General features: G+C 45.5%; 1 protein-coding gene across 4 annotated transcripts in view; it reads left to right on the top strand.

Annotated features, from left to right (window-relative positions):
* The first annotated feature begins 16,909 nt into the window (after positions 1-16,909).
* Positions 16,910-24,295, top strand: part of TULP4 (TUB like protein 4) — a 132,888-nt gene continuing 125,502 nt past the window's right edge. For 2 of the 4 annotated variants that reach the window (XM_084777528.1, XM_084777526.1), the window contains exon 1: positions 18,183-18,384. The gene's annotated coding sequence lies outside the window, so the exon portion shown is untranslated. Of the gene's footprint in view, positions 16,987-18,182; positions 18,385-23,379; positions 23,421-24,295 lie in introns of those variants that run through there. The other 2 variants (XM_084777527.1, XM_084777529.1) reach the window with 2 other exon arrangements.

Genomic DNA, 24,295 nt, shown 5'->3' on the forward strand with positions numbered 1-24,295 from the left:
GCATTGTCCCGTCAAGGCAAGTGTTCCTCGGCAGTGCGGCCTGCGGCAGAAGTGTGTGTACGTGTATAATGGCTGGGATGGACCTGAAGTTCTGCTTAGTATCTGGAGAGTAGGGTTGGGAGACTTGACGCTTAGATCATCTGAAACTGAATATATATAAACAAAATACATACTGTAATGGTTCAAACAAAAGAAATGCAGTAAGGTCAGCCTCAATAGGGATAAATGCTGTTTTTATCCATATGCTCTTAAGTCCATTTAAACCAAACACTACTCTTTTTATGGTGTTGGGCCATCTGCCTGAGTGTACTCTTTAGAATAAGGGAATTAAAAGCATAAAACAAAATATAGGGCCGGGTGTGGTGGCACACACTGTCAATTCCAGCACTCGGGAGCTAGAGGGAGGCAAATGTCTTAAGTTCCAGGCTAGTCAGGGATACATAGTAAGATCCTGTCTTTAAAAACATTAAAATTCATGCCTTTAATCTCAGCACTAGAGAAGATGGATCTGTGAGTTCAAGCCCAGCCTGGTCTACACAGAAACCCTGTCTTAAAAGAAGATTTTTTTCCCGTTAACCCCAGCACTCGGGAGGCAGAGGCAGGTGAATCACTGTGAGTTCAAGGCCAGCCTGGTCTACAAAGCAAGTCCAGGATAGCCAAAGCTACACAGAGAAACCCTGTCTCAAGAAGCAAAAACAAAAAAGGAAAGTGTCTCACTAGTTATTAAGTGTGCAGCCACATGCAAATGCTGTTTGTCTGGATAGTCAGGATACGTTCCAATGACAATAATGAAAGCCCTTGTAGCTGCTTAGTTGACTGAGCCAACTACAAGGAAAGAGGAGATTCTCTAGTGGCCTTTGCCTAGGCTCTAATTCTTGGAATTTGATTGCCATTATTTGATTTGATGTACTTTAGACATCCATGATAGGAAATAACAGCTGTTTTTCACTGGGCAAGTAGACTGCTGTCTTTGAAGAAGCCCCAAATATGAGGAGACAGTAGTGGTGTAAAGAGGTCCTTCCTTCTTTCCTCAAAATGGGGTCTCCTTAGGTAGCGAGGTTGTTGTCCCGGAACTCTCAGATCTATCTGCCTGCCTCTGCGTTGCTAGTACTGAGATTAAAGATGTGCACCACCACAGTGGGCTCTAGCTTACACTTTGATAATAGGAAGCTGTGTGTTTAAATACTGTGGTAAGTCAAACCTTGAGCCCACATTTGCGTGTGTAATTAGTGTGGGACACCTGAGTGTGCATTGTAGTCAACATAAACGTGATTGAGAAATCACTTTAGTGAACAGTAACAGCATTACCGATTATAAGTAACGAAAGACTGTCTTTAATTTCTGACACAGTACAGGTGATAACCAAAATTATTAATGAGTTGAGGACCTACCTCTATGGTAAGGCCTCTGTCTATTGTGATCTTGGGGATCAATCCCCAACACCATCAAAATGTTGTTTTATTTCCTATTAACATAAGTTGTAATGGGTAGTTTGACATAATTTTGGTTTTCCACTGAAAAGGTATCAAATATGTATGCTCTACTTTGTAGATTTTAAGCCTACTTAATTCAAAAGGAAGGACTAAACTCTACTTAGTTCTTGTGTTTAGAAGTAATCACTAAGGCTGGGCGTGGTGGCGCACGCCTTTAATCCCAGCACTTGGGAGATAGAGGCAGGTGGATCACTGTGAGTTGGAGGCCAGCCTGACCTACAAAGTGAGTCCAGGACAGCTAAGGCTACACAGAGAAATCCTGTCTCAAGAAAACAAAAAAAACCACCAAATAAATAAATAAAACTTTGGGTTGTTTGCTGTGGATGGCAGATGATTCTACGTTTTTAGGTGGGCAAGTTTTTGTTGTTTGGTTGTTTTGTTTTGTTTGTTTTTCAAGACAGGGTTTCTCTGTGTAATAGCCCTGCCTGGCCTCAAACTCTCCTTGTAGACCAGGCTGGCCTCAAACTCAAAGTGATCCAGCTGCCTCTGCCTCCCGAGTGCTGGGATTAAAGGCGTGCACAAACACACCCGGCTTAGGTGGGCATGTTTTATTTGGGGGTGGGAGGTTAGGAGTATTGAAGATTGAAGCCAAGATTTTGAACATGCTAGGCAAATGCTCAGCTGTACCCCAGTTCCCGCAGGTTTTCAGTTAAAACTTTATGTGCCTTTAATCCCAGCATTCAGGAGACAGAGGTAAGTGGATCTCTGTGGGCCAGCCTGGTCTACATAGTGAATTCCAGGCCATCTACATAGTGAGACCCTGTCTTTAAACAAAACAACAAAAACCCTCTAGTGTTTTTTTTTCCTTCCTTTAGAAAAATATGGTTTTGTTTATTTCTCCATTATTAACACTTTCACATTTTAATTTTTCCCAACACATAACTACATATTTATGGGGTACGTTGTGATAATTTGACCTATATATGCCATGTGTGGTGGTCAGATCAGTGCAATGTGTGTAACGTTGTAAACCTTAGTCCCCTACTGTTCTGTAGAAAACCAGAACTTACTCCTGAGGAAAGGAAGAAAAAGAAAACACCGCCCAAGCCCAGCAATGACTGTGTCCTAACCTCGTAGGACCACAACAGTGTTCCTCCATCTCAGTGAGACCCTGCCGCTTGGGCATGTGAACTTGCAGGTTCTCAGCAGGGGCTTTTACCCACTGAGCCACCCCAAAGGCCTCAAGAACTGACTGGAAGACTCCTGTGTGCTGTAGCATGTGCCCCCCAACCCCCCCAAAAAAATTCTACTTGAGAGGGAAAAGTTTCCGTCTTGGGTATATTAGGGTTACATTGGAGCTTCGAAGGGCACTGATACCTCTTTTCAGCTTACACCTCAGCTTATTGCTCTTAGATAGGATCAAAGCACCCACCTTGCTAAAGGGCTTTCCTGCTGGTTCTGCTGAGCCCAGGATGTGCAGTAGAGCTGGTTCTGTGCCGGGGATTTTGTTTTTGCAGTAGGTTCATCTATCACACATCTGTTCCCTTTTACTGCCAAGGAAATGCTGAGCCTACCCAGCAAGGAACCAGTTTCTTGTTAAAACCCACTAATTAGATAACTGCTTCCCCATGTAGTGGCAGCATCTTGCTTCCTCACAACAATTAGCATGGTTTGGATCTTTGACTAGAATGACAAAGTAATTGCAGCACTCTTAAGTGGTTAGGGTTTTGTTTTTTAAATATTGACTGCAAGATGTCTTAGTCATTTCTGTTTACTGGGCATAATTACTTTAATTTTGTTCTTGTTTGAAGTTTATGTGTATGAATGTGCGCCACGTGAGAGCCCGAGAGTTACAGATGGCTGTGAGACACCATGTAGGTGCTGGGGACTGGATCTGGGCCCTTTGCAGAAGCCAGTTCTCTTAACCACTGAGCCATCTCTCAGTTCCTTCTATGTGTAAATTCTTTATGGAACTACTAAGTCCTGTCAGCATATAGTTTCTCAAAGTGGATCTTTCTGCATTTTGGACCTGGCTGGGTAGCCTAAGCTGGCCTCAAACTCAAGACCCCCCACTGAAGCCTCCTGAGTGCTGGGATTCTGATGTGGGCACCACTGTGAAGGACAGTCCATAGTCTATGAACTTTTTTTGTTTTTTGTTTTTTGTTTTTTTGTTTTTCAAGACAGGGACTCTCTGTGTAGCTTTGGCTGTCCTGGACTCGATTTGTAGACCAGGCTGGCCTCGAACTCACAGCGATTCACCTGCCTCTGCCTCCCGAGTGCTGGGACTAAAGGCGTGCGCCACCATGCCCAGCACGCCACTGTCTTTTAAGCTCTCAACAACATCTGCATTTATTAAGATCTTCAGATATGTGGTTTGTGTTTTGTTAAATTAAGGCAAGAAAGTTAGTTTCACTCTGAGAAAAATGGAGTTATACCTAGAGAGGTAAGCAAAACTAGTAGAGTGACAAGAAGTCACAGAAGTCTTGACGAGTTTCAGCAGGACATGGGATGGACATAACAGTCTGTGTTAGTCTTTTGGTTTTTAGTTTGGTTTATTTTGAGACAGGGTTTCTCTGTGTGGCCTTGGCTGTCCTGGACTTGCTTTGTAAACCAGGCTAGCCTCAAACTCACAGAGATCCACCTGCCTCTGCCTCTGCCTCTGCCTCCCCAACTGTTGGTATTACAGGCTTGTGTCACAGTGCCTGGCTTGTCTGTTAGTCTTTTTCTTTTTTTAAGAGTTACTTATTTTATGTATGTGAGCTCTTTCTACATGTACACCTGCATCCCAGAAGAGGGCATCAGATCATATTATAGGTGGTTGTGAGCCACCATGTGGTTGCTGGGAATTGAACTCAGGGCATCTGGAAGAGTGGGCAGTGCTCTTAACCTCTGAGCTATCTCTCCAGCCCGTCGGTTAATCTTAATGAGCACATTAAATCGTGTTTATTTGTAACCTGTAATTTGTAGTCAGTGCATTTAGTAAGAAAACATGGACAAAAATAAGCTTCTCAGAGTCGTGATCAGCCCTGCCTCTGCCTGTGAGTGCTGGGAGAACACAACGCCTCTTACAGACCTGAAAATTGCAGTTCTAACTGATGATCTTGAGAATGCTCCCTGCCAGGTAGCAGTGCCTCAAGGAACAGCTTCCAAACACACAGGTGTCACCCAGTGTGGTTAGTCATCCTACGATGGGGAGTCCCTGTTTCTCCAGGAGTTCCTGGCACCTTGCTGTCCAGACTCCTTGACCTCTAGTTGATAAGCAAAAGTAGGTTCTTCCGTCTGCCTACCCCCCCCCCCCGACTGCTTAGCAAGCCAGGAGCCTGAGTCACCACAATGGGGGGCATCTTCCCTGAGAACTAAGGAATTGGCAGCTGACAGACTATTCTAGGGTGCCCTCAACAAGCTCAGGGTTCAGGAGAAGCACTGAGCTCTGTTAGAAGTAGCTCTTTTGCCAGATGTGGTGGCGCACACCTTTAATCCCAGCACTGTGGAGGCAGAGGCAGGTGGATCAATGTGAGTTCAAGGCCAGCCTGGTCTACAAAGTGAGTCCAGGACAGGCAAGGCTACACAGAGACACCCTGTCTCAAAACAAATAAACAAACAAACAAAAATAGCTCTTTTCTCTAGTAACCAAGGAGCTCCCACTTCCTTTTGTGCCACTTCTGAAGTGATCAGGAAGTCTCACAGCTCAGGTAAAGCAAGAGTGGTCCCCAGACATAGCAGTGGCTTCAAGGTAGAAGGCCATTGGTTTTTGGTTTTAGTTTTAGTTTTTTTGAGACATGGTTTCTCCGTGTACCCTTGGCTGACCTGGACTCTCTTTGTAGACCAAGCTGGCCTTGAACTCATAGAGATCTGCCTGCCTCTGCCTTCCCAAGTGCTAGGATTTACAGGTGTGTGCCACCGTGCCTGGCTGGCTGAAGTCCATTCTAAACCTGAGTCTGCACTCTAATGAGTCTACCAGATGAATTTTATGTACATCGGTGCTAGAGAGGAACTGCTGTGAGGGACCCACTGTGGGACAGTAGAAAGATTAGGAGGCTGGCCTGCCTTTCCAAGGTAGTGCTGAAGTAAAGGAGAAGGCCTTGCCTCTCCTAGAGCTCAAAGCAACAGCTTTGATGACAAGAGGCCAATGCTGAACGGCACTATAGCTGCAACAGAAAGGTCATGCCAACCACTAAGTGGCCCAAGACACCTGGGAAAGCCCAGATAACCTTGGAAGCCCCCGCTTGACCACTGTGCCATCATCAGGTGCCCAATGCCCACCACGTCTGCCTTGAGGAGAAGGCAAACATATCATTTAGTGCGGATGGCAAGACGAACAAGCACTACACCCAGCATACTGTGAGGAAGCTCTGTGGCAGTGGTGAGGCCAGCGTCAAGATGGTCCCAGGTAGGTCCTGACAGAGGAAGTCACATACTTGCTGCCTCCTGCTTATGACACTGGATATTGCCAATAAAATCCAGACCATCCAAACATAACCCAGCAGACCACTAAGGAGGAGGGAGGGACAGAAAGGCAAAGAAGGAAGGGAGGAAGCCAGCTGACTTGTGGAGCCCACGAATGACCATCAAGAGACCAGATGAAGGTACCTCAATGTTCTGTTAACCTAATGCCTCCCAAGCTCCTGAGGAACAAGGACAAATAACAGCTGTGGTGTCAATGTGAACAAACTTTATAATATCACCTAACCCAAAAGGACCAATACAGTCTCACAGTCTAGCAATTACTACCCAAGGAGTAAGGTTGGAGATGAGACTGGAGAGATGAGTCGGCAGTTAAGAGCGCTTGCTCCTCTTGCAGACTGTGGGTTCAGTTCCTAGCACCCACATGGTGCCTCACAACCATTCCTACCTCGATTCCAGGGGAGCCAATGCTGCCTTCTGGCCTCTGCAGACATGCATATGATGCACGTACATACATGCAGACAACATCCGTACACAAATCTAAGGAGACTTTTAAAAAATAGGGTCAATGTTATATTAGTGAAAAGAAATTCAAAGAGGTCCTACCTTGCACATGGGAAGAGCAGGCCTGCTCCCTACTGTGTCCCTGTGAGGTTTAGAGAAAGGTGGCAAAGAGCCTTCAGTAAATAAAAAGGCCTATGTCAAAATGTATTTCTAATAAACTCCAACTCTGCTTTTACCACCCTGAAATTTGTTTCTGCATTAAAGGTAAGAATCCGGCTTTCCTTGGGGAAGCTCCTAAGGAAAAGGACCTCCTGGCTGCTTCAGGTAACACATCTACTGTATTCCCACCCTTTCTCTACGCTCTGACCTTCCCTTTGTCCTGTCCCTTTAGTTTACTGATGCTAGTCAACACTGTAAACCTCTTATCCTGTTTGTGACACTCCCGTTTCTCCTTTCCCACTTCCTGGTCCCCACTGCCCTTAGCAGTGTGGCAGTCCCTCCTTCACCACATGATTGACAATCAGTGTCTCTGTGGGATTTTTTGTTGGTTTGTTTTGTTTTTGTTTTTGTTTTTGTTTTTTTATTTTCAAGACAGAGTTTCTCTGTGTAGCCTTGTCTGTCCTGGACTCACTTTGTAGACCAGGCTGACCTTGAACTCACAGTGATCCACCTGCTTCTGCCTTCCGAGTGCTGGGATTAAAGGCATGCATCACCATTGCCTGCCTGACAATCAGTGTCTCTGAACTAGTGTTCAGGCAAGGAAAGCATGAATATAGAAAAATGAGTTACTTTAGCGATGGAAACCAAATTACTGCAGTTTGCGGAATTGCCACAGTTCGTATATAAAACGAGACTTTACAAAATGGCGTGGCCTGGCTGAGACGGTCTGCCTCTTAACCTGAGCTCGCTGTTTCTCAGGTAAGCTGGCTGGTTAGCAAGTCTCAGCAGTCTCCCCTTCCTACACAGCCCATGGGTTACACGAGCCCAGCCCTGGCTTGTTATGTGGGTGCTGGAAAGCAAACTCTGGGTCCCATGCTTGTGAAGCCAGCACTATTGCTCATCAAACCATTGCCCCACCCTTCCAGCTGTTTTCACTGACTCTATCACCACATCTCTACAGCCACTGATCCCTGCGCCTTGGTGTGTGTGTGCGCTGTATATATGTGTTAATATATGTGTGTGCACAAGTGTACAGGGTATATATTTACACATGTATGTGGGTGATAAAGACTGGCCTTTTTTTCCCAGAGCTGCTAGGCAAGCACTCTACCACTGAGCTAAATCCCCAGCCCCAGGACTGGCATTTGATGACTTCTTCAGGTGGTGGTAGAGCTGCTGGACCCAACACACACACACACACACACACACACACACACACACACACACACACACACACACACACACACGTTTCTAGGGGTTAATACTCAGGCCCTTGTGGTTGCACAGTGGGTATTTTACCAAGTGAGCTATTTCCTTAGCTCCTTGATAGCTGTTTAAAGACCAGGTGGTTTTGGTTTTTTAACTTTGCAGTTGGGCTTATCTGATTTACTTTTTGGTTTTCTGGAAGGATTTTAATTAGAGCTCAAGTTATTTAAGCTGTTTGCTCTGTCTGCCTTTCACAGTCTTGTAGCAGACTTAGTCTGATCTAGGTCCTGGAACAACCTCAAGAGAAGCATTTCAGTTAGCACAGGCATGCACATGTCTGTCCTATGGTAACAAAAGACAAGTAGCTTCCCTGGGTGTGTGGTATGAACCTTTACACTCAGCACTTGGGAGACAGAGGGAGGGGAATCAGTGAGGTCAAATCCACATAGGGATACAGTGACATTCTGTTAATAATAATAATAATAACAATAACAACAACAACAATAATAATAAACATTTTCCCATATGACCATGATTTCTTTTTTAAATCCTGCATTTGGGGGCTGAGGGCGTGGCTCATTCAAGGGCACTTTCTTGGAATGTACAAAGCCCTGGGTTCTATGCCTAGTACCACCCCCTCCCTAAATCACACATTAGAAGCAGGATGCAGTAGTACACACTCGTAGGATCAGCTGCTCAGGAAGTTGAGGCAGAACTCAGAAGTTAACAGCCAACCTGGAAAACATGTACCCCATTTTAAACAATCATAAGCATTGATGAGAGTAATATATGTGTATATATAGATATAGTACATAACATCATATATATGTGTGTATATGTTATTATATACATATATATAATGTCACCATTTATTTAGCCATTTCCCTATTTCTAGAATTTAGGTGGCTTCTAGTATCTTGAGTAGGTATAATAGTAATAATAATAATAGTAGTAGTAGTATATAAAAGCTTCTTTTGTTTTGTTTTTTGAGACAGGGTTTCTCTGTGTAGACTTGGCTGTCCTGGACTTGCTTTGTAGACCAGGCTGGCCTTGATCTCACAGCGATCCGCCTGCCTCTGCCTCCCAAGTGCTGGGATTAAAGGCATGCGCCACCAAACCTGGCTATACAAAAGCTTTTTGATTATGTCCTAAAGAAAGGGGGCTGAAAAGATGGCTCAATAGTTAAGAGCACTTGCTGCTCTTAGAGTTCAGTTCCCAACACCTGTGTTAGACAACGCACAACTACCTGTAACTCCAGCAACATGCAATCCAAGTCCCTCTCCTGCCTCTCCACACACTTCCCCTGACACATGTGTGTGGCACACACTCACAAACACATAAAAATTTAAAAATACCTCCCAAACATCCTGAGCTATCCAGCCACTCGATTACAAATCAATACATGGTACTTGAGCTGCATCTAAAATTGTTTTCCCAGATGAGGTTAACAGCTGCGAACGGCACAGGCAAGCACTTAAGCACACCCAGCGCACAGAGTGGAATGTCTCATCTTCGAGCACACAGCTAGGAAAGGGAACACAGAGTCCTTGCTTCCAGAGCTCGGATACAAGAAGGAGAGAGCACTGCAGATACGTGGAAGAACGGCCTGAGCGTCCTTGCTCCAAAAATCCAAAATCTGAAATACTGGCAAATCCAAAGCATTTGGGTTGATCCATCTTTGTCTTGGTTCTAATCTGGCATGCAAAGTGGGCTGTTCAAAACCTAATGTGAGAAAGGTCCCTCTGCCATAAGGAATCAATGAACATAAAGCTATTAGATGCATTAAAATTTTGAATCTTATGCCGGGTGGTGGTGGTGCACACCTTTAATCCCAGCACTTGGGAGGCAGAGGCAGGCGGGTCACTAAGTTTAAGGCCAGCAAGGTCTACAAAGCAAGTCCAGGACAGCCAGGGTTACACAGAGAAACCCTGTCTCAAAAAAAATTGCCAATCTTCCAGAAAACCCATGTTCAGTTCCTAGCATGACAGTTCACAAACATCTGTAAGGCTAGTTCCAGGGGAATTGACACTCTCTACTGACTACTGTGGGTACCAAGCATGCACATAGTACACTTATATGCAGACAAATATTCATACATACATATAAAAATGAACAAATCCTAATAAATAAATTTTAATCTTGGGCTGGAGGTGTAATTCAGATGCAGAGAGATTGTTAGTAAAGTTTGATGCCCTAGGTACAAGTATAATCTTAATCTCTCTCTCTCTCTCTCTCTCTCTCTCTCTCTCCTCCTCCTCCTCCTCCTCCTCCTCCTCCTCTCTTCTTCTTCTTCTCCTCCTCCTCCTCCTCCTCTTTCTTCTTCTTCTTCTTCTTCTTCTTCTTCTTCTTCTTCTTCTTCTTCTTCTCCCCTCACCCCCTCTCTCTTTCTCTCCTCTCTTTTCTCTCATCCTGGTTTGGTAGTGTGCACTTGTATTCATAATATTCATAATTACTTGAGATCAGTTGAGCTCATAGAGCTCCAGAACAGGACCCTGACTCAATAAATGCCCAAGTAGATAGCAGTCTGATTTATAGCATTGAGCGTTTCCAGTAGGAGGCGCTCTGACCAAGAATTTTAAAAGCACAGGCACACATTCTGCTTTCTACATGGGGGTTCTAGATCTCCTAGCTTTGTCCTAGCTTTAATCCCTGGGTCATCGTGGGGGGAAATTATACTGCTAATATATATAATTGGTACATTGCATTAAATGAATTTAGATTGGATTTCAGACTTAATTTTCACTAGGAAAAAAAATGTGTTTCAATTTAAAATGGCAAAAGAATGTTTCCCTGGTTTCTAAACTTTTATACATAGAGATCACAAAAATATTTTTCCTTCTTTTGATGCAACTGTACATCAGGCTTTACAGAAGCTTTCTTGTCTCAGTCTCAAATTTACCATTGTTTTCATATTACTCCACCCTTCCCCTCATTCTGCATCTGCGTGCGCACACATGCATGTGTGTGTGTGTGTGTGTGTGTGTGTCTGTGTGTGTGTGTCTGTGTGCGGTGTGTGTAGGAGTACAGTTGACGGTGGATGTCAGAAGAGAGGGCCAGATCACTTAGGACTGGAATTACAGGTGGTTCTGAGCCACCTGATGTGGGTCCCAGGAACTGAACACAAGTCATCTGATCCATCTCTCCATCCCTGTGTGATATACGTGTTTGTGTGTAGATGTGCATACATATATGTAGTCTCAAAGCACATGCTCACCAGCCAGAGGCCTTTACAGTAATATAATTGCCATAAGAAAAAGAGCATTCTAGACTGTTCTAGACCATGGTCTTATCCAAAATAATTCTGTTATCCTAACATGTAGACCACATAAGTAGTTTTTTTTTTCTTTAAGCTTATTCACAGTGTGTTATGGGCTTTTCCATCTTACCTATTTTATAGCCTTCACGAAATTTGACTTAAAATCAAGCTAAGGAAAGGGGACATGTCTCACTAATTTCAAGTTGCTAGGCAACTAGTCTATCACATCTCTTATATTGCTCAAGAAATCTTCAAGGTCAGTAAAATGTAGCATGTAAGTCAAATATAAATTGATTTTTTTTCTGAACAACAGTGACTTCTAGGAACAGTATTCCATTTCTATGATTTATGTTGTCTTATCAAGTCTTTTAATCTCAGTCGTTATTGCTACTACTGTTTCAGCTTAAGTTTTCACTACATTTATTGATCGTGTGTACACACGTGTGGAGTGCATGCTAGTGTGTGTGGAAGTAAGAAGATGGCTTGAGGGAGTGGGCTCTGGACATGGCGTTCAGGTTTGTAGGCTTAGTGGCGACTATCTTTACCTACTGGGCCATCTTGCTGGTCCTAGTTTTGTGTTTGAGACAAGGTCTTATGTATCCTAGACTGACCGTAAACACTCTGTGTAGCAGAGGGTGGCCTTAAACTTCCACCCTTCCTGTCTCCACTGTCTCCACCTCCTGAGTGCTGAAATTACATGTGCTCCACTCCACCGTTTACAGCATGCTAGAGACTGAACCCAGGGCTTCACCCGTGCTGGGCATTCGCCCTACCAACTGGGCTGTATTATTGTTGTCTGCAAAGAATGTTTACTGTGTAGCCCAGGCTGGCCTTGCACATGAGACAGTCTTCCATCTGAGCATCCCTAGTGCTGGGATTATAGGTATGTGACACTGTGCTAGCCACCTTTCAGTCTTAAGGCAAATATTCATATTTAGAACTTATATTTAGAATACTTTTGAGACATGAGCACTTGCCAGTTTAATTTTCTCTCTCACATTCTGAACTTTTTTGTATACCATCTATGGTTTTCAAAAAAAAGTAACAAACACACCCCCTCCCCCATTTCACAGACATCTGCCTGCTTGTTTCTCTGAGTGCTAGGATTACAGGCGTGCACCACCTTGCCCAACTCACAAACACTTTTTTGTCTTGTTTTGGTTGTTGTCTTTTGTTTGTTTGTTTTGTTTTTTTCAAGACAGGGTTTATCTGTGTAGCATTGACTATCTTGGACTCACTTTGTAGACCAGGCTGGCCTTGAACTCACAGGGATCTGCCTGCCTCAGCCTCCCAAGTGCTAAGATTAAAGGTGTGCACCCCCACTGCCCAGCTCACAAATACTTTTTTTTATTGCTACATTAGTTGATATTCATTATTGTCACTTGCTGTGTCAGAGTCACAAGGCCAGAGCATCAGAAGAAACTGGCCTGCATGTGCATGCTCAGTTCATGATAGTTGCTTTGGTATATCATTTGAGGCTCATTTGGATATATGGATTTTTAAAAATATTTATCTTTATATGTCTGAGTGTTTTCCTGTAAGTACGCAGGTACAGCTTAAGCATGCCTGGGGCCCATGAAGGCCAGAAGAAGACATCAGGTCCCCTGTAAATGGAGTTGTTAGCTACCATGTGGGTATGAGGAATCGAATGCAAGTCCTCTGCAAGAGCTAAGAGGTAAGAGTGTTCTTAACTGCTGAGCCAACTCTCCATTTACATGAAAATCCGGCCATAGTAATACACATAGTAGGGAGACAGAGGAGAATGGTGTTCAAGCATCCTCAGCTAGGTAGTAAATCTGGGGCCAGTCTTGGGGAATTGGGATCCCGGGGAGAGAGAGAGAGAGAGACAGACAGACAGACAGACAGACAGACAGACAGACACAGAGAGACAGAGACAGAGAGAGGCACACACAGACACGGAGATAGACAGACAGAGAGAGACTAAAAAACCAAATCAGGGGTGAGGGTGTGTGGCTCAGTGTGGAGTGAGAGCATGTACAGAATATAGAAGGGTCTGGTCCAATCCCTAATTCCTTTTCCCCAGAGGAAATGTTGCCAAGGTGAATGGAACACACACAGGATGGCTACTTCTGAGAGCCAATGACCCAAGCCACTGCCATCTCTGTTCCCCAGCCCTGTGTTGGCTGCCTCCTGTCCTGGCCACAAGATGGCAGCAGCAGCCACAGATGCTACACCTTCTGCAGGAGCAGTTAGCCTTTCTCAGGGTGGAGTTAACACTTGTCCCTTTATAGGCTTAAAAATTAAGGACCCAAAGTGTCATTCCACTTCTCTACATCAAGTTTACCTCAGTTTCCTGCAGATGTACACACACACACACACACACACACACACACACACACACACACACACACACACACACCCCACGGACTTTTAATATGACCCATACCATGCCTTACTTGGTAAAGGTGCTTCCAGCCAAGCCTGTACTGGCATCCCATGTGGAATGAGAGAAGCAACTCCTGCGAATTGCCCTCTGACTTCCACACATGCAATAGGGCACATCCACACACACATGTACAAAATGAAACAACGTAAAACAAAATGAAAGGAGAAAAAGGCCATCAGGACAAGTAACATATTCTCAGAAAGTTTAGGACAGATGCTTTCAAAATAGAGTACTATCTGAACATCGATCCTGTTAGCGATTATTAATTGCCTACTAGAACTTTCTTCATAACAGGGTCTCACTATGTGTCTTTGGCTGTCCTGGAACTCACTCTGTAGACCAGGCTGGCCTCAGAGTCACAGAGATCCACCTGTCTCTGCCTCCCAAGTGCTGCTATTAAAGTTATGAGACCTCCACCTGGTTAACTGGCTACTACAAACTGTCTATAAGTTGTATCTTAGACTCATGGTCAAAGGAATAAACTGGTGAGTGGTGCACACGGGACAGAAATAGAAAGGATGGGTAAAAGTAGAAATTAAACTTAAAATGTGTTTTCCCATCTCCTTATTGTAAACTAAGGTAAACTTGCTGTGGGGAGGTGCAGTGCAATTGGGAGGTCCAGCCCTTGCAAACTTATTTTTGGTACTTTTTATTTGGTACTTAATAGTTTCATTTGACTGGAGTATAAAGTTGCATAGTCATGCCTTATACTACCTTGTAATTAGACTGCTCCTTCCTTAGTTTCACATAGCTTAATAAAAGTGAAAACAAAATCGCCTGTGGGAGGGTGTTATACCTATATTCTAAACCATGGAGAAGTCATGAGTCTGTAATTTAAGTCTACTTCTATTTGTGGATTTCAATATAAAAAGTGTGCCCCAAAACTACCACTGACAACAGAAATCAGAGCTGGGCGTAATGGCACCGGCTTGTAAATCTCAGCATCCCAGCTCTCCTGAGGCCCAGTCAGAAGGGTTACAAGTTCAAGCCCAGGAAAGACTACATGGGGAGACCCTATCTTTTATTGTTGTTAAAGCTTTTATTTTTTTAGTTTATTTTAATTTATTCGGATTACATCCCCACTGTTATCTCCTCACTTGTATCTTCCCGTTCCCACCCTCCCTTCCTCCCCCACTCTATTCCCCTCCCTTAGACCTCTGACAGGAAGGTCAGAGCGTCTCCCCCACCATCTGACCACAGCCTATCAGGGGAGACCCTATCGTAAAGAAAAGGAACCCCCCTCTCCAACACACAGCATAAAATGGAGAGTTCACAGAATCAGACACCGATGCCTTGTTCCCATCAGAGACTAAACTGTGGAGCCTGGAGAGAGTAGCCATGTGCGCGCGCGTACCTTAGCACATGTCAAGTAGGAAGTGTAACCCAGACCTTGTGACCTTGTCCCTTTATTTAAAAACTTAAGCTTTATTTTGTATGTACGGATATTTTGCTTGAATGTCTATGTACCTACCATGTGCACACCTGGGGCCTAGGAAGGTCAGAAAAAAAAGGCACTGGATCCCCTGGAGCTGGAGTTATAGACCTGTGAGCTGCCCTGTGGGTGCTGGGACGTGAACATGGGACCACGGTAAGAACACGTGCTCTTAACTGCTGAGCTGTCTCCCTGGCCCCATCTGTTTTCCTGAAATTGTGTTTTTATTTTGGGTGTGGGGCTGAGGGTTGGACTTGGCTAGTATCCTGCTTGTGGTTTGAATGAGAAGGTCCGCTGTAGGCTCTGATGTGTGAACAGATGCTCACCAGTTGATGGCACTGTTTGGGTAAGTTTAGAAGGTGTGGCTTTGCTGGAAGAACCATGTCACTGGGGGCAGACTTTGAGATTTCAAAAGCCAAGGGCCATCCCAGTTCACTCCCTCTACTTCATACTGTGGTTCAAGATGTAAGCTCTCAGCTGTCCCTGCCTCCGTGACTCCCTGCCATGATGGATCTTTTGGAATCATAAGCCATATAAACCCTTCCTTCTGCACGCTGCCCTAGTCACAGCATTTTATCATAGAAATAGAAAAGCAATTAATACAGCCGGGCGTGGTGGAGAACGCCTTTAATCCCAGCACTCGGGAGGCAGAGGCAGGTGGATGGCTACGAGTTCGAGGCCAGCTGAGGTTACACAGAGAAACCTTGTCTCAAAAAACAAACAAATGAACAACAACAACAACAACAAAAAGTGTGTTGGGTTAAGCAAGGCCAGGCATGTGCCTTTTAGACCAGGGAACAGACCTGAATTGTAAGGAAGGAGAAATGTGCTCCAGCTGCAGGCTACGTGTGGTACCCTGGCCGCCTCTTCTCTGCTTTCAGATTCCACAAAGGAGCCACATACAAAACGTTTGGTCTCACTTCATAAAGCCATTTTTGCCTGTTTCCCATTTTCCCCTTCCATTCTGAGCCAAGCAGCCATGCTGGGTCCTAGGCACTGGGTCCATGTGTGACTCTGCTCTGGGAGGCGTTGGCAAGGATGAGAGAGAGGAAGTGTTTGGCTGGCTGGAGCTTCAGGCTCTAAGGCATGGACACAGATGGGAACTGAAGTTGTTCTGAGTGTGCAGCCCAGCTCATCGGAGAAATAAAATGGCCACAGCAGATCTGATGCTACAATCAAGGCTGGCTATCCACTCCCTCTAGGGTCAGCATGAGGGGAGCTTTCTTTATCTGAGCCAGGGCCCAACCCTGCACACTCACACACAGAACTTTCGTTCTAGACAGAGCTGGTCCAGAGTAGGAGCTCAGTGACTTTCAGGCTCAGTGTCACTAGCTGAGCTTAACTTTCTTTGAGGTTAAAACTTCTTCCCCTCAACAGCTACCTGTGGAATTTTTGACATTTTAAGACACTGCAGTGACTCGAGTCCTCAGCCTCCACACTCACCCTCACAACTTGCCCGGCATTTACCACAGTTCCTCTACACACGACTGGTAGCACCCTGCACTGGTAGGAGCCCCATGGATTCGGTTTGGCACGGAGCAGCCAGGGGATGTGGCCGTTTCATTCTTCGCGCTGCATGCTGTGTTTCCAGTGATGAAGCCTGAGCTGGCACAAAGGTTTTTGGCTCTCAGAACACACCGGAAGACTAAAAGGCTTGTATCTTATTCTCCAAAAGCTCTGGCTCCTGTGCTATCACCCGATGTCCAGGATCCGGTTTCCATGTGCCGGTGCTTAATATCTTGGTGGCTAAAGGGCTGAATCAACAAATTCTTTGGGCTTTAGATATTGTTACAGCCAGGAGGGAGGGGAGCTACCCAGGGGAGAAAGGAAAGAGCCTCCGTGACAGGATCTGTGGGGCTCAGGCATCTGGGTATCCCAGTCATGTGATACTGTGATACGGTGTCAAGAGATGGATGGAGAGGTAAGGGGGGACCAACCAGTCACCTCGGGACAACTGCAGAGCTGGACCAGCTTTAGGGCAGGGCGGTGTAGTGTAGGGCTCCACCAACATGTTTTTCCCATCCTCCATCACAGAGGCTCAACCACACACTGGAAAGCACACAGCATTTATGTCACAATCGCATCATCATGCTATTAACTAGACTGGCTGTCAGGTCAACTCTGAGCTCTTAAGCAAGCCACCTTCCTCCTGAAAATATCATGAAAGAGAACAGAGCTTTAAGGGGTAAGGAATTCGGGGAGGCATAGAAGGCAGCTACGAAGCAGAGAACAGAAGAATAGTAAAATCAAATCTACAGTATTGGCAGAGGAGTGACTGGAATAGAAAGAACTCGTGCTGTTCAGGCAGGTGGCTCGCTCTCGGTGAGGCCCATGCCAGCCCGGTCTATACAGAGAGTTCCAGGTTATACAGTGAGACCCTGTCTCAAAAAACAAACAGAAAAACATTTATTAGCACTTGTAAAGTCTCAGGCACTGGACATTTATTAGCACGTGTAAAGTCTCAGACACTGGAGTTTTAGAACCTGTGGACTCTTGCTTAAACTTCGGTTAGAATTAGCAGAAGGATAACTTTAAAATATGAACTGGCTAGGCATGGTGCCTGAAAGCCCAGCATTCAAGAGGCTGAGGCAGGAGAACTGAGTTTGAGACCAAGCCTACACTACATAGTGAAGACCCTGTCTGTAGCAAGAGAACACGTACAAAACCGTAAAGTGCTTTTAAACGTTGGCGGATACGCAGAAATAGAAAACAGTGCCTAACACTTGAAAGAGCATCTACTGTTCTTAGCCATGCTGATCCTGTCTATTTTTGATTTTTAAACCATGCATTTTCTACACCCAAGCAACGCTTTCTTTGTAACGGTGGAAAACCGAAGGATGGGTGAAGTTTCCGTTCTTAGCACATCAACTTAACAGGGGCGGGGGGCAAAGACTGTGTGTGTGCCTGAGTGACTTAAAATGACGCTATAGATTCTTTCCTCCATGAAAGCAACTAGAGGGAGTACTGACATGACAGCAGCACGCCGCCAGAGACACTTGAATGACAGTTTCCAGGGGAGCCACGCTGGCTCACCAACCGCTGTGTGTGTGCTCTCTGGCGGCTCCGGGTGGGAGACTGCGGGATGTCCACTTCCGGCCCCCCGCTGGCAAAACCCCTGACGAGGTCGCAAGCGAGGAGGGCTCCGGAGGAGGCGAGCTTCTGGGAGAGTCCAAGTGCCGTGGTCCAGGCTGGACGTCACGGCCGTGGCGGAGGCGGGCGTCGCTAGTGTCTCGGGGAGCCGAGTGGCGCGTGGGAGGAGGCTCGAGACCGCACCCCGCGCGCGCGCGCACACCGGGCAGCGCCACCCGCCGCGGGTCCGCGGGAGGCGGGCGGGCAGGGGTGGCGCCGGGTCACGTGGCGCCGTCACGTGCCCTTCTCCCCCGACCCCCCCCCCCACACCAGCCGGACTGGCGGCGGCGGCGGCGGCGGCTGAGGGAGGCGGAGTCTCGGCCGAGACGCGGGGGGGTGGGGAGGAGACGGCGGCGGCGGTGGTGGCAGCAGCGGCGGCGCCGAGGGGCTGCCGGAGGCGGAGGAGGTGGAGGAGGAGGAGAGGCACCGGGCCGCCGCCACGGCCGCTCGGGAGGTGAGGCTGCGCTGGGCGGCCGCGAGGGTCCGGGCGGCGGGGGCGGCGGGAACCCGGCGGTGGGAGCGGCCGGCGTGGGGCTCCTCAGCGGACCCCCAGCTTGGGCGGCCCGCGCCTTGCTCGCCCGTTCGCCTTTTGTTCCGGCGTGCGAGGAAATGGGCTGACGGAGGAGCTCGGGAGAGTGTGTGTGTGTGCGCGTGTATGTGTGTGTAAAAATCAGAAGGCGTTTGGCTTGGAGCCATTTTCCCCCTTTCTCCTTAATTGTGGAGACAGAAAAATCCCTTTCAACGGTTTTCTCGGGAAGACGGGCTGCGCCGGTCCGGCCTCCCCATCGTTCCTTCTTGCTTTGTCGGCCTCGGGGGGTCCCGGGGCGGCTCTCCTTTTCCCTCCTTCCCCATCCTGCCCTCCCCACTTTCAGCCAAGCCCCGCCAGGCAGCGGGGCTGGTCTGCAAAGCGGCCGGGTCACCTGTCGTGGCAGCTGCATGGAAATCCCGGCGCCTCTGCTGTCTGGAGCCCGTGCGGTTTCCTCTGGCAAGTCACGGAGATTCCGGTCTCAATACCAACCCCTTCCTCTTGGCTCCTGCACCCTCCTAACCCAACTGCTGATGTTGATGCGAAGTTTCACCGTTTTGGGGGGCAATTAGCAAGGTGTCCACTTCTTTCTGTAGAGGCACCACTCGGTTAGGGAGACGAGGGCCGTCTAGCTTTGTGGCTTGACTTGAAGGTGGAGGGGTTGACAATCGTCAGTGAGGTTGATGTCACTTAGGTTCCTATCTGTTCTTTGTGTCGGCCAACCTGCCCAGGTAACCCTACTCCTTCCGGGGACAGTCTATTCCCTTGGGGGTGGGAATGGCTTTGAGGTCTTCATTACTCGGGGACTCTCCTCTTTAAAATGTTCTGCTCTTTTGTCGCTGCTGTTCTTTTGTAATATTATTACTATTGGGACAAGCCATGGCTGGCCTGGAACTGGCTATGTAGACCAGGGTGACCTGGTACTCACAGAGATAGCGTGGCTCTGCCTCCAAAGCTGAGATTAAAGGCTTGCACCCCACACCAGCCCACATCTTTATTTTACAGTAGTTGAGCAACTTAAGGGTATTTCCTTAGGTTCTTATAGTAGGTGTTATGAGGGGCATTTGTTCCTAAGGGCTAGAGGAATGTAAAAACCGTTCCGAGATTCTCTTATTTTGACATGTTTTTCTTTATCTGGAGTCTCCACTCCTTGGTGGGAGTTTCGTTCTTGTAGGAAGCCCAGGGTTGGTTGTGTGTTCCTGGAGAGTTCCAGTGTTAAATTGATGTGAAGATGACTGGGCCCGTGCACATTACCAAAGTGCAATCCAGAAAACCCACGAGAAGACTCCTAACCTTCAGGTGGGCAACTTGGAGCTGATGTGAAGTAGCGTAGTGCTAGCCACATTCCAAATGGGAGAGTCACATGAGTCCTTTCTTGTGATACTGGTGGAGAAATGACTGTCGGGGCGCGTAACAGTAGACAAACCTAGTATTTACTTCCTCAGTTGAAGAATTGCCAGACAATGCTCTGTTTTTAATAAGGACTATGGAAGCAGCAGTTATTTTCAGGTGATGGTGAGGTGTTGCTGTCCAGACTTGGAAGTATGCTGCACTGAGTTATAGGAAGTCACCTCAGGAAAGATACTTTTAACACTGGAGATTTCAGGTAGAAAGCCAGCCTTACCCATGTTCTCAAGAATAAACAGTCTTTTTACTACACGCATTTTTACTTTTTTTTTTTTTTTCAAAACAGGGTCTCTTTGTTTTAGCCTTGGCTGTCCTACATTCACTTTGTAGACCAGGCTGGCCTCCAATTCACAGCAATCCGCCTGCCTTTGCCTCTGCCTCCCGAGTGCTGGGATTAAAGGCTGTGCCACCACACAGGGCTGACTGTGGTTATTTTTTACCCCACTAAAACATCAAATGGAATTTTAACCCTTAAAAGGATAGGTGATACATGAAACCAGCTTATTTATTTTATAATGAGTTTTTCCTTCCTTGCCCTCCTTTTATACTTCTCTTCCTGTTTTATTTTGTGTTTGTGCCTGAGTGTATATATATTCTGTGTGAGGCCAGAAGAGGGTGATGGATCCCCTGGAGCTGGAGTTAGGGGTGGTGCTGGTGAGCCATCTACTGTGGTTGCTAGGAACCAAACCCGGTTCTCTGCAGAAGCAGCAGGTGCACTTTTTCTTTTCCTTTTTGGTTTTTCCAGACAGGGTTTCTCTGTGTAGCCTTGGCTGTCCTGGACTCACTTTGTAGACTAGGCTGGCCTCGAAGTCACAGTGATCCACCTGCCTCTGCCTCCCTGAGTGCTGGGATTACAGGTGTGCTCTTTTAATAAGCTCACCCTCTTTGCAGCTTCATGAGGAGAGGTTTAAACAAATTATTATTTTTATGAAGGGTTTTAAGTTGAACAATCCACTGTTGATTCTGAGATCCTAGGTAGTGAGTAATGAAGACAATAGCCTTTCTTCAAGTCAGATTTCAGCTCTCTCTCCCTCTGGATAGTTTATAGAATGTGAGCATGTTTTCTTCTTCTGAGTTTGCTGCAGGCTGGATTCAGGAAGGGAGTTAATCGGTCTTGTGACTGTGGTTCAGTTAGGTGGCAATCAGTGGCTTCATAACATCCATTTTTCTCCTGTGTTCTGTGGAGGGAGAAGGTGAAGATGGTTGGAGTGGCCCGATTGTGTATGTGTTGGTAAATGTAGGTAAAGACTGAGTAAAAGCTCAGGGTGGAATGCTATGATGTAGTTGCTGCGCTCCGTCCGTTCAGCTCTGTGAAGTCTTGTCAGTATCCCAAGAACCGTTTGCCCATACTTCAAGGAGTCTGAGTTTGCCATGTCAGGTTTCTTTTACTTTGGCTGGGGTAATCTTAACTTAGCTACTAAATTTTAATGTAATTAAAATATCTTATGTGAAAGTATACAAATAAAAGCTGGGATACCCTTTGACTAAACAGTTCAGTGGGACCAAGTGCTTTCGTTGTTAAAAGACAGTTACCACTAAGGTTTCCAGCCAGAAGCCCATTAAATCAAGAACTTTCTGTTTCCCCCTTTCCTAGCTTCTGGAATGTTCCTTTGCTTCTGTGACGCTAACAGCTTTAGGTACCAAATACAGTTAAAACCACACAGTAATTTTTCCTTTTCTGACTAATTTTCACTTATTGTGATGTCCTCAAGACTTATTCATGTGTCAGGAGGTCAGAATTTCCCTGTTTTAAATGTCTTTATAGCTAAGAATGACATAAGTGAACAGATACATGGACAAACTAGAAAAACAGAGGAATACATATAAAGTACGGTAGTATATGTTGAGCTGTAAAAACTCAGCCAAAACTGAACACTTTAGGAAAAGGGTCTAAGGACATGGGGATGGATACCTAGCTTTAAATGTAAGCTTTGGTGTTGTTTGTGGTGCTACTGGATGGTGAACTAGGACCTTAAGTATGCTAGAAGTTTCCTTTCTTTCTTTCTTTCTTTCTTTCCTTCTTTCTTTTCTTCTTCTCCTTCTCCTTCTCCTTCTCCTTCTCCTTCTCCTTCTCCTTCTCCTTCTCCTTCTCCTTCTCCTTCTCCTTCTCCTTCTTCTTCTTCTTCTTCTTCTTCTTCTTCTTCTTTTTTTGACACAGGATTTCTCTGTGTAGCCTTGGTTGTCGTAGACTCACTTTGTAGACCAGGCTGGCCTTGAGCTCACATTGAACCGCCTGCCTCTGCCTCTTGAGTGCTGGGATTAACAGCGTGCACCACCATGCCCAGCGATATGTTATTTATTATGGAACATTTTAACCATTAAAAAAGGTAGACACTAGCATACTCTGAGGCATTTTATTGTCACCCAGCTTATTTTATCTGTCATCTTCAGTCTTATTTTAGGGTTATTTTTTCTTCCCTGTCATGGGATTATTTAAAAGCCAATCAAACTGTCTTGTAGTTTTGTCTGTATCTTACTTAGTACAGCTCTAGAAAGGTTCCCCACAATAATATGAGTATTTAGAAATAATTCCTGGGTTGTTAAAATGGCTCCGTGGGTAAAGGTGCTTGATGATCTGACTTTGATTCCTGGGATCCACGTGGTAGGAGAGAAGTGATTCCCACAAGACGCCCTGTGATGTTCACATGTGCTCTGCCACCCCTACCCCATTTCTGAGTAGGAATGGGGTAGTAACTCAGTGGTCGGAGTATTTGCCAAGAGTGTGAGAAGCCCTGGGTTTGATCTGTGATGCTTTAAAAAGAATATACAAACATGTACACTTAATATATTAAATATATCCATTTATTACTCCCTGATTGTCATATGTATGTGACATGACCTATGTGGTCTAAAGATAGGAACATATTTAATTAGGGAATCATCTACATATGGTTGTTAAATTAATTAAGACCCAAATAAGGTCCATACATTGCAGTTGAATAATTTGTTTAGCATTTCCCTCCTACTGTTTGCTGTTTCCTCCTCTTACCCTGTCTCTCTTGGCTGTCCTGGAGCGTGTTATGTAGACCAGGCTGGCTTAGACTTGTAAAATGCACTCCCCACCACCACCCCGGTGCACACTCACTTCCACACCTCTTTCAAGTTCCTTTCATACATAGGTTCTCCATCTTTCTTCTCTTTGTAACTCATATTGAAGAAATGGGATTTTACAGATTGTGTTCCCATAATGTTAAATACATCGATTTATGTCTTTTGTTTCCTGTGCATTGGTAGTCACTACCTGAGACTCCGTGAAAAGACTGTGAGAAGAGTCAGGTGCAAACCCCACGGAGACTGGAGACAATTATGTTGTAGTGCGGCAGCCTGACCTTGCGACTAAGATGCCATTTTCAGCTATGAAGTTGTCAATTTAGACCCTAATTAATGCAAATGATTTTGGCGAAATTTAAAATCAGTTATAGTATGGTATTACTATATTATTAAAGGTGTGCACCACCATGCCCAGCTTTCTCTGACTTCTATTCTTTCTTTTGGTAGTTTTAATATTTGGATATCTGCCAGTGTGGAATGTGAATACGCATGATAGTCATTCCCAGGTAAAAGAAGTAGAAGTTGATGATTCCATCTGAAGAGCTGTTGTTAGCTATATAATAAAAATGCACATAGAGTTTGACCTAGAATATCTACAGTTAATAGGAATTTACCCTAAGAAATAATTGGAAAAGGTGGCATGTACAAACAAACACACAGAGTGAGAATGCAGAGGGTAGGAGAATAGTTTTGCTGTCAGTTGACACTGCACAGACATGACGCAGGGTTGGGAGGAAGTCACAGGGGGAAATGGGAAGCATTCAAGTGAAGAAAGAAGACAAGGAGTTAGACACCCACTGCCTGTTTGGTTAAAGATGCATGTTTCCTCAGAGGTGTTGACTGAAGAACCATTTCATCAATCGCTACGAGCACATGAGCTTGGATTCCTTTTCCTTTAATTAATGTATTAGGACTCTGTCAGTGGCCCAATTCAATTTCTTCTCTTGCTTTCATAGAAGATCATTCTCAACATTAAAATTTGATTATTAAAAAGTTTTTTTTGAAAACTATGCTGTTTTCCTCCTTAAATGACTGAGAACCACATACATTTTTCTGACATCAGTAAACAAGTGGCAGTTTTTGTACTTACATGGTGTCAACATACCCTTGAGTGTATTAAGGATAGAATTAAAACGCAGTAGTTGGGTGTGGTGGTTTATACCTTTAATTGCAGCACTTGGAGACAGAGGCAGGTAGATCTCTGAGTTCAAAGGCAACCTGATGTACACATCAAAGTTCTAGGCCAGCCTGGGCTAAGTAGTAAAAACCTGTCTTAAGAACCAGGACATTGTCTTTCTATAAAGCCTTTGAGAATAATAGTGTAGCATTATAGATGATGGCTTTGTAGGTATCTGGAGGTTAGATAATAAGCCTTTTTTTG

The sequence above is a fragment of the Acomys minous genome (genome assembly GCF_964271855.1).
Source record: "Acomys minous genome assembly, chromosome: 3".
In the NCBI taxonomy this organism is placed as follows: Eukaryota; Metazoa; Chordata; class Mammalia; order Rodentia; family Muridae; genus Acomys; species Acomys minous.